Source organism: Engystomops pustulosus, chromosome 1, assembly GCF_040894005.1.
Source record: "Engystomops pustulosus chromosome 1, aEngPut4.maternal, whole genome shotgun sequence".
NCBI classification, from domain to species: domain Eukaryota; kingdom Metazoa; phylum Chordata; class Amphibia; order Anura; family Leptodactylidae; genus Engystomops; species Engystomops pustulosus.
Window position 1 is genome coordinate 29,622,690 of NC_092411.1, and position 15,014 is coordinate 29,637,703.

The 15,014-nt window shown below is 41.4% G+C and overlaps 1 protein-coding gene across 6 annotated transcripts in view; it reads right to left on the reverse strand.

Moving 5' to 3' along the window:
• The window catches only part of PDE4D (phosphodiesterase 4D), a 595,186-nt gene that overhangs the window by 169,585 nt on the left and 410,587 nt on the right, over positions 1-15,014 (reverse strand). The window lies entirely within an intron of this gene.

Consider the following 15,014-nt stretch of genomic DNA (forward strand, 5'->3'; position numbering starts at 1 on the left):
AGGGTTTTTTTTTTGCACTCCTCTACTACAGCCCCTCCCAACATGCCTCCTCTCATGTTGTCCTATACGGATTCCTGTGGTTACCAGGATGCATGGCAAATAGAGAGTAGACTGGGGGGGACAAGGTAAAGCCTTTGATAGCAGCTAAACATCTACAGATAACTAATTAAAGTAAATGAGAGAATTGCCTATTTTAACTTAATGCAGAGTTAGACACAAGTTTTTATACTTTAAAGTTGTTCCTTAAGGCCGTGAAGCAGTTGTATTGTACAGAGAGTGGACTAACCCACTAAACTGAGTGCTGCCCCTCACAGATAAGAAAACACCACTATAAAGCCTGTCTTTACATGTGTGTGTATACAGTACCACAAACTTGGGTAACGACCTAAAACCACATCAACACCTTTCATTTTGAAATAAAAGTGGCCTAAAGTCACAAAAATCTGGGCAAAAGTTATTACATAATTATATGTTGGATAGTGACCCCACATATTAGAAGATTCAAGATCACAATGTGTAAAGGTATCTTGTTTTCTCAAAAAAAAAATAGACAATTAGGTCCAAGAAGAAGAGGGATGACAATTTCCTTTCTTTTGGAACAACGGGTTTAGGAATTTTTCATCAAAACTATAGCACATAGCTTCATGCCCTAACATCCCACACATTACTGTCGGATCTGCTAAAGATCACAGTCTAATTCTACCATTACATTGATTGACACTGTCTATCATTTACTTACAGGAATTTGCATGACACAATTTGTCAAACTGTAAATTTTGCCTTGACACGTACAGGGATCAGTATATACCACACTCCACAACATGACAGGACACGTGTGACTTACATGGCAATCCTTTCACAATCCATAGGCCAGAGGCATCACAGGAAACCAAAGGCCCCATCACAGCTCTTGATTACAGAATCCTTGGGGCTTATTTACTAAGGGTCCACAGCCACACTTTTGTAGTTTTTTTGGGATTTGCGCCGCTTTAGCCGGTATTTAATTGGGGATTGTGTCACACACAATCGGATTGTGTCTCACACAATCGGATTGTGGTGCGGCTGGGCTGGCTTTCATGAGACAGAAATTTGGGGGGGGGGGGGTTGCGTGCCGTCGGACGATCCAACTGATCCGGACTGAGCGCGGGATTTAACTTTCAAATTATGTCGCAAGACAATGCACTTACATGCACCAGGAAGAAGAAGGTGAACTCTGGAAGTGACACATGCAGGATATCGGGCGCACCATCTTAGTGAATGGCGGCAGAGTGCATTCTGGTTGGACAATGCAGTTTTGGGCAACGCGTGAGGACGAGTAAGTAAATGTGCCCCATTATCCATATATTTAACACAACTCCAAATGAATACAGACCCTTCAAACTGTGACATAAGTCCATCCTTGAAGTTTTAAAAGGGTTCACAAAGTGCAAACAGTAGGGGTCATAGACTGCATAGACTCTACTGGAGCTAGTTCGTAACGTTATCTCTCCACAAGTGCTTTATTAACATCAGTGCTGCTCAGTACTTCTCTATAATGTCCTATCTAAACATAAGAGAAAGAGAATGACAAAGCAAATTCTCCTCTAGAGTTTCACGAATTTCTTTATAAAGTTTATAGGGGACCACATAGTCGCTGGTCTCTACCCACCAGCTTAGGAAGAACAGAAAATTATAGATAGAGTCTGCATAGAGTCTATACATTCATAATATGCAAAATATAAGTCACATAAAGTCCACAAATAGTGTTATATATCTGTTAACAGATATATTCTTCAGTGTCTCTGGACGGTCTCAGAGATGTCAGATCTGCAGTGATCTTGGGGTTGGATAACTTCTGGACTTCCTGTAACTGAAGCACAATGTAGCCTGTATCTGTATTCCGGCTGTAATGACTGATAACAGGGAACAATAGATTGCAAGAGATTCCAAAGCAAATGCTGCAGAGACAAATGTGAGGCTTACATACAATAAAGTAATAACAAATTGAATCTTACTAGTTCTGAGGGCTTTTACAGAATGTTTTTGGGCACTTTTTATTTTTTCACAATTTCAGAACTTTGTTGTAAAAGAATTACCGTAGATGCTTTTAATCAAAGTAAAATTACACCTTCAGAAATTGCATCAAAACTGAATGATTTTGGCACCTGAAAGCAACCTCTGAGAGATGCATGTGTCTCAGCTGCTGATTTGTGCTGCAGATCTAAATAGGATTTCCTGCTGTGAGAGAGGCAGGGAGAGCTGCTCCATTCAACGAAGAAGTGTACACAGCAAAATTATTGTTAAATAAAACGCAAAAATGTAGCGTAAGGGAGAGAATAGCTCTACATGATAATTTTTTGTCTGCATAACATTGTTCAATTACACATGGGGTGGGTTTACAGACCTCTGTCCTAAATTCTGTTAGACCTCAGGACCTTCAGCCATCTAATATGGTGCTGCCCTGTGGTTTGAGGGTTCTGGGAGCAGGTTCGTAAATTTCTGTTCGACAATATGGGAGTAGCTGTCCCTGATGAACCCAAGTTCTGTCTCCTGGTAAAACCATGAATTGTTCCAATCCACTGCAGACCGCGCTTCTCTTTAGCGAAACCATGTACTATGCTAGGAAGACGATTTTGGAAGCTGCACATCCTCCCCTCTCTCCGTGACTGGATCAAAGCAGTGAATAACACCCCCCTACCCAAAAAGTGGTTATTTACTCACAGGAAGAAGAATAGAAGGTTCCATGCCACCTGGGAAAAATGGCTTAACTCTCCCTTAACTGTGGTTCCCCAAATTCCATCCTAGACACCCTCTCTCTGACATATATGAGTCTCTCTCCCCCTAATCTGGGCACACCATTAGAGGCGATCATGGGTATGCATATCCTTTATGTGGGGTCCTGCGAGACCACCATTTATGTGCTTTATTGATTTAAAAATAAAATGACACATGGGTAGTTTTACTGTAAAAGTTATCTGTAATTAAACTTTGGCCAAAATTGCATAAATGAATGGTGCAGAGGACAATAATAAAACAACTTTGTAATATACTTTTTCTTACTAAGAAATCTGTTCCTTTGTTCTCTCGTCTTCCTCTGCCTTTCTTCCTTATTTAAGCAGTTTGTGTAAATCAGCTTTGTGTCCTGTATCCACTGACAGCTGAGAGATAAAGGGGCCTGATAAAGTGTCTGATGACTTACTCTTTACATACAGTCCCTGGATAGTTTAGTCCCCTCAGAGAGATGAGCCATCAAGTGAAATATTTCCTAGCTATAGAAAGAGTTATTCATTAGTCTCCTTATCTTAGATGCACTGCTCACTACAGGAGAAAGAACAGAAAAAATCATAGAGAAGCTGCTTTACTCAATGACATTTATATCACAATGTTTACTAAACAGAAAGATATAAGCCGACCCAAGTATAAGCCGAGACCCCTAATTTCAACACAAAAAACTGGGAAAACATATTGACTCGAGTATAAGCCGAGGGTGGGAAATGCATTGGTTACAGCCTCCCAGTATATAGTCTGCCAGCCCCTGTAGCATACAGCCGGCCCAACCCCTGTAGCATACAGCCTACCAGCCCCTGTAGTAGGAAAAAAAATAACACTGTACTCATCTTTCCGACGTCCCCCATAGGTCCTCTTCTGTCTCAGACTGTCTCCTATGGGTGACGTCAGAAAGGTGAGTTTTGTCTTTGTTTTTAGTTGACTCGAGTATAAGCCGAGTTAGGGTTTTTGAACACAAATTTTGTGCTGAAAAGCTAGGCTTATACTCGAGTATATAAGGTAGTTACTCAAAACGTTATAAAGGATGTCAAAAAGGTTGGGACGATGGAATATCTTGCAAAGTACACATCGGATCAAAAAACTAAAAATATATATATATATATATATATATATATAATTTTTTTTTCAAAAATCTATCGGCCACCTACATTCAACCCATAGGGGAGGGGCGGGGGTCAAAATCTTAAATGGAAACCCCAATTTTTTATTGCAATTTCTAATTCCCCAGGAAAAATGAAATTGATTTGGCCTAGGTTTTTTTTTTTATTTTTGTAATCGCCAATAAACGTAAGTTGTACAAAAACGTTGAAAAAGGGGGATATTTCGATAATTACACATCAGATATAAAAATTAAAATATAAAAATAGACATATACAATCTTTTTCTCAAAGTGATCCAATGGACTCTTGTTCCATTAAGCTACCCTTAAAGGTGGTTTTAACTTTAAAGGCATTGGGGGTCATTTACTAAGGGCCCGAATCGCTATTTTTCGTCGGGTGTCCCGAATATTACCGTATTCCGCCGTTTTTCCCTGAATTGCCCTGGGTTTTTGGCGGATTGTGGCGCATCGGCGCCAGCATGCATGTGACGGAAATCGGGGGCGTGGCCGTCGGAAAACTCAATGGATTCGGAAAAAAACGCGCATAAGTGTCTGATTACTGGGGGTGTAAAAAAAAATAAAGTCCCCCATAGTTTTGGATCCCACAGTGGTTAGAAGCTTATTAGCTATTAAGTTGAATCTCCTAAAATCTATTTCCCTGTAGTGAAGTATCAGAAACCCGATGCTGTTAGAGGGAAATCACTCAATGTCTATTGTCCGTATCATGTCTGTTTTTCTCTACCTAAAGGCTAAATGGAGGAATTATGATATACTTGAGAAACTGATTTATACCAAAAATTTCAAATATTTAAGAAATGGGCCTCTGGGCACAGGGCAGTGATATTTTTCCAAAAGACATCAAGGGAATAGTTCTCCCGGGCTTCCAGAATTGTCGTGACCCCAAAGGTCATGCTGGTGCAGAGTGAGCTGGTGCAAGGCACAGGGGCTGTCCTGAAGAAATCCAAATATAATCTTATGGTATTTTCCCATGAATTATTGCTACATCATACACATACAGATCATTCTTCAGCTTGAACCATCCAGAATTTATCACTAGCTATACACACACAGGGGGTTTATGATATATTTTAAGGCAGCGATGCTTAACCTTGCTGTACGGAAACCCTAAAAAACAAAGTTTGCACTCCTTTACACCCCCTATAGTCATGCCTGGTTTGCAGAAGTTTGGTGTGTACTGTAGAATGCTTCCTTAAAGGGGTTGTCCAAGAGTTTAATTGATATCTGATCAGTGAGAGGGGAGTGCCCGGACTTCCTAAAACACCTATTTTTTGGAGGTTTATGCACAAGTCCTTCCCCTTTAGTATGAAATAAACTGAATTCGCTGGGGTTGCCTCTAGATATTTGACAATACCAAAACTGCAGAAGAAATAAGGGTCAGGCATGTTGACTTTGAACATGTTCAACCCTCTGTCAATGTCATATCATATTGCTATGAGATGCTTGTACAAATACTGGGACCACCGTAGATCCATAAAAAAAATGAATCCGTAATTGGGCTCCTAAAAATTTAATAGGTTATCAATCAATTCATGCATCAACCCTAATGACAAGTATACAGGTCCAATGGGTTTGTCTACTGTGGGATCTTTATGTGCTGTTATGGTGTCAGAACCTAAGCCCCCCCCCAGAAGACCCTCACAGCTTCTCTAGTATCCCGGCCCAACCGGGAACATCTATCCTTGTCATAAGGTGTCATTCTACGCAAATCTAACCTGGATACAAATGTATAAGAAGTGAATGACATCAAATCTTATCTCCATTATTCTCTGCAGAGATCATTCAGGTAGAAAAGAATTGTTCTCTCTGAAGAAACACACGACGTCCGGGCTACTTAGTATCAGGAGAAATGTTATGTCAAGCCTTGACTTCAGATATTGCACGGTTATTAATGCTGCCTTGTCCAGGTTCACATCACCTCCAAGTCATTGATGGCCACTAAATATCCAGATCTGTCCACAGCAGCACAGTGTATTTAAGACAATTAAAAAATGTTAAGTAAGGCTCTAAAAGGAAAACATGGATATCCTAAGCGATGGCCTGACCCCATAACTGAGCTAAAGCACGCCATAATGTAGAATATGAATCTTGGCCTAACATGTGCCAAAACTGGGTGAATTTTAGGCACGCAGTGTGGTAGGTAATTTTAGATGCATTTGATGAAAGCAGACATTATGCAGATTTTTCCAACAAACCCCAATCCTATCAATTGTATATAGACAAGTGGGTGTGGCTTAATTTGACTGCAATGTGGTTTAAAATGCAACAGTGTGCACCGAATTGCATTAGGTTTCCTTGCAACATTTTTAAAGAGATTTTCCCTTTAAAAACACAAATTCAATACTCTCAGTTCAGTGGGTCCCACCATTTGGAGACCCAGTGATTGGCAGAAGCAAGGGAGTGGTGTGCCTGCTTTACCTAGGCTCCAATCACTCCCATAGGGCTGAAATTGTTGTTTGTCTCTAACGTTTCTAGACAAAGGTGGCAAATTTAGGAGCATTGTCAGGTATGTTTCTTTGCTGTTTAAGTGACTAGTCTTGTTGTTGCTTCCTTTTGAGAAAACCTTCCATGGTAACAATGATGCACATTCATCAGCAATTCAGCTAGTCCTGACTAAATCTCTGTGCTGCCCCGCACTGATCTATGGAATGGTTTCTTGACTTTGTTAAAAATCCAACTGCCCTGACCTTGGCTTGCTCCTGACTACTCTTTGCCTGACCCCTGGTGCTTCACACTGGCATCTGTTCAACCTGTCTTTCTCAGGGCCACCATGAGAAGTAGCGGCTCTGGGACCCTGTTGGTCTAATGTCCGGATGTCAGTGGTGCCATTGCAGTTAGCCCTAAGCCAAACTGGTGCACATGCCATTGTGTATTACAATTCTCATTCACTTCTGCAAATTGTGAACGTTCAGTAAACTTGGCCCAAGCCTTGAGCAGTAGAAATCACATACTGTAAGCTTAAAAGAAATCTACCATCAAAATCCATCATGACCAGGGACACTTACTCATAGATCCAGGCACCGTGACTGTGGTCATTTTCTTATATTTGTAATCCTCCTCTTAAAAATTATGCTCATTGCTGTAGCTTCACAGAATGTTACACTGTCTTCCACCGCTCCCTCAGCACATCCCCCCTGCCTCTGCCTGACCTAATCTCACAAGACTAGAGGAAGTTACAGCACACAGTGGGTTAAGGGGGCGGAGTTTTCCTGCACAGTGTAACAGCCTGTGTACCTACAGCACAGAGGGGCTCTGATAACACCCACCAGAGCCCTTTTGGATTATTAGCATCACTTTAAGAGTTGATATTAAAATGAAGGAGGTCACGGATAACAAATATAAGACGATTACCACAGTAACGGTGCCCGGATCTATGAGTAAGTGTCCCTGGTAATGATGCATTTAGATGGTAGATTTCCTTTAATGTGAAATGTCAGCCGCATGGAAAAGGTTCCTTGATAATTGCTGGTTCTGACACAATGTGGCCTGCAATGAATATTTTTCTTCTGACATATGAGAGAGATAATTTACTCAGTTAAATGTCACAAAAAAGTAATTAGTAACAGGAACTTTAGGGGTTTCTAGCTGGTAATATTACCAATAATATTACACAAGCTGAGACAAAGCTGAATGAGCACAATGTGCAGAGCGCTCTACAAAGAAATGATACCTTCAACACCTTATGTATAATACCGAAAGCCATCTGAAAATCACCAGATTTGTACAAAATCTACAGGAAGTAATTATTGGCTGAAAGTAGACAGCCCTTTTAACATATAAATATTAGGTGACCAGGGTTGAGCTTACATGAAACACAACGTTCGGGTACATGACGTATATTGTGGGCTCGGGTCCTCGAACCTGAACCCGGACTTCAGCCAGAACACCCGCAATTAGCGCTGGCACCGTTTGCAGATGTTAACTCTTCAAATACCGCTGACAAAGTGCTTCCAGGGAGGACTGCTCCTAGAGAAATTGGTGGCGCACCCGCCATAACAGCAACAACCAATGGTGTTATCTATGAGTGTTCCTGTGAACCTTTGTTCTAAGTTTAGCTGAAAGAAAAAATAAAACTATCCATAGAGTAAAACTTTGCATCCTTACCTCCTCGGCTCAAAAACCCTAATATGCTTCCACCAAAACCCCAAAAAAAACTTATTTCACTACTTTATTAGAATCTTTGGGATATAAAAGTCATCCATCAAAATAAAGTGACACTTGCAGTCTTTTAGGTCATCTGAGTGCAGACTTCCTCCTCTCTGCTAGGTCCAAATGTTCTGAATTAAATATGATGAAATCTATGCTGCAGTCTACAGGACATAATGAATCCAGTCTTAACTCTATAACTATTATTAATATTAATATTTAAGCATCAGCTTGACAATATGAGAGATCAGGAATAGTCTCTAACATCTAGGCCAGTGGTGGCGAACCTGTGTCACAGGTGCCGGAGGCGGCACTTGGAGCACTCTCTGGGGCACCCAGGCCATCACCCCAGCATGAAGTTCACCAGACAGGACTCAAAGAAGGCTCCTACAGAATCTTCCTACAATGATAGGCGAATTTGCCCTCCTCCTTTCAACTGCGTTGGTGTCCTTAGGAGGCTGAATGATTGAAAGTTGTCAAGAACAAGGAGAAATAAATTACTGCTTAAATTGCTGCGCTGGCACTTTGCAATAAATAAGTGGCTTTTGGTTGAAGTTTGGGCACTCAGGCTCTAAAAGGTTCGCCTCACTGATCTAGGGTTAAGTGGTTGCTTCATTTAATGTGAATTTACAAATTATATGAAAGGTTCCCAGAGATTCCCAGTAGCTTCAAACCCAGGCCTGGTAGACCAGTGAAGGTGCCTACTCCCCATCCATACAGAACCTGTACTCATCTACTTTTATTACATGGTGATATTACAAACATTTAAAAATAAAAGGTTATTTTTAAATGTTTTAGAGGAAATATACTGTAGGGAAAAGTGAATGGATCCAAAGTCACCTCCAAGTGGACATTTGGAGTCCTTTATAATGATAAACCTTAGGCCAACTAGAGGCTCTTCAGACACTCTAATGGGCCAGTCTACATCTAGGGCCTGTGATAAGGCTTCTTGGGCTACACATTTTTCACCAAGAAATTGCAACATTTTACCAATTTCCTTAGCAGAAATCAATATCCCAGTATGTGTAGACAAGGAATATCGGGGCACATTTACTTACCCGGTCCTGCGGAGTTCCCCGAAAGTGGATTGTCCGACAATTATGCACTGTGCTGCGAATCACTAAGATTGTGCGTCCAATTTCCTGCATGTGTCGCTTCCACGCTCAGATCCGCCGGAGTTCACCTTCTTCTCGATGCATGTAAGTGCTTAATCTTGCGACACAATTTGAAAGTTAAATCCCGCGCTCAGTCCGAATCAGTCAAATTGCCGATGTCCTGCCCCCCCCATTTCTGTTGCATGAAAGGCGACACAGCCGCCGCGACACAAACCGTGTGACACAATCCCCTGTTAAAGCCACGCAAAACCCAAAAATGATGGAAAGTCCAACGATAGTGCAGCGCCAATTGGGGCACATTTACTAAGGGTCTGAATCGCGTTTTTCCGCTGGGTTTCCCAAATTTTTCCGATTTGCGCCGAATTGCCCCAGGATTTTGGCCCATGTGATAGGATTGTGGCGCATGGGCGCTGGGTTTCACGCGACAGAAATCGTGGGGGGCGTGGCCGTTGGAAAACCTGACGGATTTGGAAAAACCGTGGAATTTAACAAAAAAATTGTGTCGCAAAAATAGCACTCACATACACCGAGACAGAGGACGTGAGCTCCGGCGGACTTCAGCGCAGCAGCGACACCTAGTGGACATCGGGCGCACGACCTTAGTGAATCATTGTGTCTTGCCATTAAAGGAAACCTACCATGAGGAATTTATGATCAGAAGTAGATCTGATGGTAGATTCCTCCTTCTGCCTCTGCCCTAATCTGTAATCTGATAATCCTTGCACCTATTCTAACTTGTTAAAAACTTAATTTTAGTCATTTGTAAATTTACAGCAGAGGCTAATGGGACGTGTCCTAGCTTTAGCCCCCAGTGCCCGGCCAGGCTAATCCACGCCCCAGTAGCCTCTGTAGTTAATTTACATAGTAGTAAAATAAGGTTCCAGGATAATTAGATTACAGATTAGGGTAGAGGCAGGAAGGAGATCTACCATCACATCTGATTCCCCTCTATAGTCTCTGTCTGTGTATCTGCAGGCCACTATGGGTGAAAACCGAGCTCCTTCTCCCTCCTCGTTGCATAGACTTCTATGTAATCTTCAGTGAGCTTCTGCAGGATGGAATTCAGCACAGATTTCTTAGTAAAAAAGCAGATTAGGAGCAAAGCAGGGAGGATGACAAGACACAAGATAGATGGAGAAGGAATCAGTTTGCCCGGATAAAAAATATTCCAAAGTTTTTTGTTTTTTTTATTTCCACTAGTACTTGTCAATTATGTGAGGTTTATTGGATTTCCTTTTACCTGCAGTAGATTTTCTTTCTCTGAATGTTCACAGCTCATCAAAGAGTTTAGCCTCAGACTAATTTCTCAATGTAGTAACCTCAGATAGGAGAGCTGTTGTGTTTCGTACACTTTCTGATGTCCTCATATGGAGCAAGGCCTTCAGATGCCGGGGTGTTTACACTCCCTATGACAGATTACGTCTGCTTGGCAGAGATCACAGCTCATATTTATATATTCTTACGTCTCTGCAGTTTCTTGACAAGCAACCAAGTTTACAAAGAGACGTAGGTTATTGTTACATTGTCCTGAGTGTTTAATGTACAGTAAAATATTAAAGGGGTTGTACGAACTTTGTAGAATTTTTTGGGGGCTATACAAACCAAAAGAAAACACATAATTACCTATTCCAGCACTCTCTCTCAACCGTGGCGCCTCTCATCGTCCGTTTGTTTGCAGCAGCCGGTGACCACTGCAACCCAAGACCACTGCAGCGCGTCTGCTACATATTGAAACTGATGCTGTAGCAGACAAGCATCAGTGGTTGGGACAGGGGTGCCACCAGCACGGGAGTGCTGGAGGTGGCAAGTATATGTTTTTGGTTTGTAAAACCCCCCAACCCACCAAGCCTATTATAACATTTTTAAAAAGCCCAGACAACCCCTTTCAGGCTGGTTACGTTTATATATAAAATAAAATCTTTTTAGCAGCAAAATGTAAAATTATTCTAAGCATTTAAAGTAAACGCAAAAAACGCAGTTAAGACGCAATTAAAAACGCCACATGTGATCTCACTCTTAGAAGTAACCAATAAATTTAAAAATGTAAATGCAAGAATTTTTTTAAAAAAACAGGCTACAGATCAAAATTTTAAACATTTAAAGCATGTGCAATAATTCCAATTTATATGTTAAAATAGGCTCCATGAAAAAAATCCTTCCTTCGCCCCTGCCTTGGACCAGGTGCAGATTTGCGCCTAAAAAGTCGCAAAAATAAGCAAAAAAAGTGATACATAAGTGAAAAGTCGCAGAGAACATCTGGGAAACAAAGATACATAAGGCGCCGCACAAGGTGAAGACCAAGGTGTACTTAAAACACAACAGCAAAAGTTGCAGTGAAAAGTCGCAAAAATTTCAAAATTGAAACATTGGGGGTCATTTACTAAGGGCCCGGATTGCGTTTTTCCGTCGGTTTACCCAAATTTTTCCGTTTTGCACCGATTTTCCCTGAATTGCCCCGGGGTTTTGGCGCACGCGATCGGATTGTGCCACACCCGCGCTGGTGTGCACACGATGGAAATCGGGGGGCGTGGCCGTACGAAAACCTGATGGATTCGGAATAACCGTCGCATTAAAAAAAATAAAAAGTGTCGCTTGACACGCGCTTACCTGCACCCACGATAGGACGGTGAACTCCAGTGCGTTCCGATGAACTTCAGCGCAGCAGCGACACCTGGTGGACGTCGGAGGAACTACCTTAGTAAATCCCGTCCGGACCTGAATCCTCCGCAGAGAACGCGCCGCTGGATCGCGAATGGACCGGGTAAGTAAATCTGTCCCAATCTGACTAGCAGAAATAAAAATACATGTCCCCCATTGTGTTTCTATTTCAAACACTAAATCTAATAAAACTTAAAAAAAAAAAAAAATCTTATATATTTAGTTTTGTGGAATGATCGCACTTCTGTTACAAAGGCACCTATGGAAAGTGAACAGTGAAGGTGATACATTGTATGTTCTAAAGTTACTTTTTTAATAAATATTTTATAAATACTGACAGCATTTATGTTTTATAGAACCGATGAACAAATTGCAGATTTATAAAAATAATACGATAAGACTTCAAATAATAAATAAGTCCCTCCCCCTAGGATCTAAACTCTGCCTGCATGCCATTAGTGCACCCACGAGGAACAGGGGGAAAAGCTCAATGTAGCACACATAGAAACATGCAAGAAATTGAAGTAGTATAAGAGAAAATGTAACCTGCAGATGTAAGAATACAGAATACACCAGCCAGGAGATTTACGTTATGTCAGTATAACACAAGCGTATCAGAAATCTGTCCCCCTTTACTACAAGATAGTGCCACCAAATGTGCAGTATCATCTAGTCACCTGATATACTGTACATGTCTTTTCTATATTCATCAGAAGTTGATCTTAATTTGGGCAGTTTAGGCAGCAGCCCGAGGCCCTAAGCTTGAAGGTATATCCCGTGGATATGTCATAATTATATGAAATTAATAAAGTTTTTTTTTTTTTTGGTTAAATCCAGGTTTAGTCATCAATATTAGATTGGTGGGAGTCCAAAAACTTGTTCACAGCAGCCACCAGTGCCGGCATTAACACCAAGCTCTGTTCTCTGTGTAGTGGTTCAATATGCAGGACCTCAAATAATATGCCCCCTACAGTATTCAGTATTGGATGTATCCAGGGGCGTAACTAGGAGAGGCAAGGCCCTATAGCAGACTTCTGATAGGGGCCCACCTTCACGCTTAAAAAATAAACATGTTACATATATACTCACATATTTATACCTACATACAGAAACACACACATATTTATACACTCTTGCACACATTCATACTCTTATTTACACACATATACACACACATATAGAGCACATACACATCACATACACACACACACATACAGTGAGCATACATACACACTTACAGTATATAAACACCATACACTATATACACATACAGCATGTACACATCACAGATACAGCATATATATATATATATATATGTATATAAATAAAAGACATGGCCCAATCCCAAAACCATGTGTGCTTACTGGTTTGGTTCTGTCAATGAGATACTGAAGTAATCCCACCAGCCTCATTATACCCAGCCACTGCTTTGGGTTGTTCTGCCCATTATGATATCACAAGCCCCAGCAGCAGTTATATGGAAAGTGTTTGGCTATCACCCCAGGGCCACCTTGCTCCACACCCATCTAGCTGGAATGCCTTGGCAATCGGCCATGTTGGATCAGAATTTCATAATGTGCTGACATTGTGCTCCATCCTTTAGCACACCGCTTACCGTGCCAGCTACCAGATTGTCCAGATTACTGCTCAAGTCATGCAGATATCATTTATCACATTTCTATGCTGTTGTAGACACTATTATTAAGTCGTAGCTTTGGCTACTAAGTATTGTGTTAACGGTCAGTAACTTTTCAACAAACATTGCATAAATCAGGAGCACAAGTGACGACAAGGATCTGTAATATATCTTATCAGAGTAAAGTGCTTCCTTGTACACATACTTCAGCTACTAGAGAAAGCTCCTTCCCTCCTAATCTGCTTATGGTTCAATGTTTACATTTCCGCTGAATTCCATCTTGCTAGCGACAAGCGTGTAAGTATAAGAAAAAGAGATGTGCCATTGAGCTAAATATATATAACTTTGAGTATACAGCAAAATAATAACATCAATTTAAAAAAACACATGGTGCCCTTAAGGTTCAGCTCAATGTCCCACCAGTCACCACCCACGATCAGTGAAGTCACTGTTCACAGCTGTTATCACTTCAAATACTGCCCATATGTCACTGGCATTTAAATCACTGTGGCCTTGTTTCTTTGGGGAGGATCATCGCTCCCCAATGACCTCTGCACATCACCAGTCACATTACATGGAGGTTCTATGGAGAGGGAGGGGTAAGCAGTGAGTTAGTGCAGCTAAGTCACCACCCTGCAGCTTTGTGAGTAAAACAAATTTACAACAGAAGAGAAAATTAAGGGATAACAAGTGACTTAATGGGGCACATTTACTAAGAAAGTCGGAAACTTCCCTAAAAGTGCTCTGCCCGTGTATAATGCTCGGTGCGACCGATTCATTAAGATTGTGCGCCAGAAATCATGAATCTGGCTCTTCACGGGACTGGCCCAACAGAGTTCACCAACTTTTTTGTGGTGCACCTTTAATATAGGGCGTGCGACAGACTTTGCTTGTTAAATACTGAGCGCCAACCCCCCCCCCCCCCTAATTTGTGTCGCATGGAGGCAAGCGCAGCTGCGGCATAAAAGGGTCGCCAGTGACACAATAGCGGCGCAGACACTTCTTTAAATACCTGTGCGAGCAGTTTACACCTAAAAGAACCTGCAAAGTCCGTCAGAAAACAGCCGCAAAGCCCTAGGTAAATGTGCTAGACATACTGGACTTTTGATTTCTTACACATTGGGGTCATTTATCGGAAGTCAGGACATTTGTGTGTCCTTTTTTGTTTTTTCCAGGTTTTGAACTTTTTGGATTTCTCTTAGAGGTCGATATATTTGCTACTTGAGTTTGATGATTCTTGCTACTTTTTTTTCAAAAGAAAAGCGCAAAAAAGTCTTCTTGAGCTACCCATACCATTCTATTGCTTACGTCTGCTCGGGACTGGAGTTTTGTTGCGGAAAAAAAAATGACACATTTTTCATAAATACACATCTGGATTTTAAAGATATACTGGCAGTATCCCCCAACGTTGCTCAGGATAGTAAATGACTGCTCTTAGCTATAACAAAATAGAATGGGTTAAAGGGGTTATCCGGTTGTTAAAAAATACTGAGGGTCGGGCTGGGGTGGCCTAGTTAAAAATAATAAACATGTACTTGCCTCGTCCGGCGCCGCCTGTGTCCCGTGCCGCAGCCCG